Source organism: Capsicum annuum, chromosome 6, assembly GCF_002878395.1.
Source record: "Capsicum annuum cultivar UCD-10X-F1 chromosome 6, UCD10Xv1.1, whole genome shotgun sequence".
NCBI classification, from domain to species: Eukaryota; Viridiplantae; Streptophyta; class Magnoliopsida; order Solanales; family Solanaceae; genus Capsicum; species Capsicum annuum.
Genome location: NC_061116.1, coordinates 1845427 through 1847645, shown reverse-complemented (window position 1 = coordinate 1847645; position 2219 = coordinate 1845427).

Sequence of the window (2219 nt, the reverse complement as noted above, 5' to 3'; positions counted from 1 at the left end):
ATATAGTTATATACTAATTTATAAAACATATACATATGTATACGTTAAATATGCACACCTATAGAAAATATATACAAAAATATACAAAACATATGCTACTTAATATAATAAATTAATAATACTTGGTAGTAAATTAATAATATATTAGAAGTAATTTTTTAATTTAAACTAGAAATTCAATTTAAATCATTAAGTGAAAAAAATTACAAAGTAAGGACTAAGGAGTGAATGAATTTGGGAAATTTTAGTGATTGCGAAATGATCCAAAATTTATAATTTACATAAATGAAAAATCTACAAATTATGCATCATTTTTTCCAACTCATTCATGTTAATATTAATGGGAACTTGCATAGGATAGTCTAAGTCAACGGGGGCAAAATCATGCATTGGACTTGATTCTGCTGAGTTCTCCCGTGAAGACATAATTTCTTCAAGTTTCAGCTCGTTGTTCGACTTTGGTTCCATTCCTTGGTTTCTTCTTTCCTCTTTAATCCAATCTCTGAGGCAAACTAGAACATTCATTGCACTGCTTTCCAATGAGTGTCGGTTGCCTCCAAGCTATTATCGTTACTGACTAAAGGCGCTCTCTGATGCAACGGTTGATATTGAAACATTCAAGATATCTCTAGCAAATCTTGAAAGCACAGGATATTGTGTTTCATTACCCTCTACCAATCCAAGGTGTTGATCCGTCGTCTGCAATTCTCTGGCGGCGATCGAAGATAATATTTCACCTCTTCCCGATAAGTTGATGTGTAAGCTCTCTCATCAACACTGTTCCAACAAGGTAAATCATAAAAGGAATCAGGAAAATCACTATGTGCCGGCCTTTAAGAAGATGATGGCTCCTCGGGAGGATGAGGAACGACAGTTGGAGTGATATTTATAGGTACGGCTAAATCAAATAAATCAGCATAGTGATTATATAAATTTTCTATGTATTCATTCGCATCACTTATTGCCGTCCACAAATCAGGTTGTACTTGTTTAGAATCATTGTTAGTATTTATTTCTAAGTTAGCATAAATAATAGTACTACAGTGGCACATAGTATTATATTTCATGCACGGATTTAGCATAGCACCAACCAAGTAAATAGGAGGAATCGAGAAAAAATATTTTTTAAATTTAGTAAACATGACACCAATAACTTCTTTATAACATTCTTTATTTTTATATTCTTTGAGCAAATCAGAAATATCGGCTATATAGCCCAAAATATTACAAACAGTAGGATAATAAGCACCGAAAAATTCAATTGTAGCAACATAAAATTTTTCTAAAAACTTAACAAGATCATTAATTACAATCCAATCAGAATCATGTAGCATGCAATCAACAGAATTAACAAATGAACCACAATGTTGGTTAAAGGCTAGTGTAATAGGAACTCTATATTTATAACAAGTTTTTAAAAAGTCATACGTAGAATTCCATCTAATATCAATTTCCTCAGGCATCAATATCGGTGCAAGTCCATTTTCTTGGTATTTAACTTTAAATTCTCTAATTCTCGATCAACGATTATCTCCTTGAATAAAACCAACAACAAGACGATTTTTTTCAATATAAAGCTCAAAAAATTCAAGACCATCTTTTACAATTAAATTATATATATGACATGCACACTTAATATGAAAAATTTCAGGCAACGACGGAGATAGCTTAAATTTATATTTTTATATAGCAGTCTTGTTGTTAGAAGCATTATCAAAAGCAATACATAAGATTTTATTTTTGATACCATAAAATCCGGCAACTTTAACTATAGAATCAACAATAAAATCTCTAGTATGTTTACGATCTTCATCATATAAAAAAGCAAGAATACGTTTTTGCATCATAAAATTACTATCCATCCAGTGACAAGTAACGGTTAAATAATCATTTTTATTTACATCACGAACAAGACCAGAAGTTAGAGACAATCTACATTGAATATTTTTTAACAATGTTGATACATTAAAACAATATTATGAATGAAGTCTAAAAATATCGGCCCTACAAGTACTTCTAGGAATACCATTAAACATAGGATTATAAATTGCTTAAATATAATGAATAAAGACATCAGAAGAAGGAAAACTAAAAGGTAAACAACCCACAACTACCATTTTAACTATTTCTTTTCGGTCCCTCAATTTATTATACTTCTTCGTTACCTGACCGGTTGCTGGGTCCATTCTAGTTTGCGTTGGCCCACCAACATCCCCACA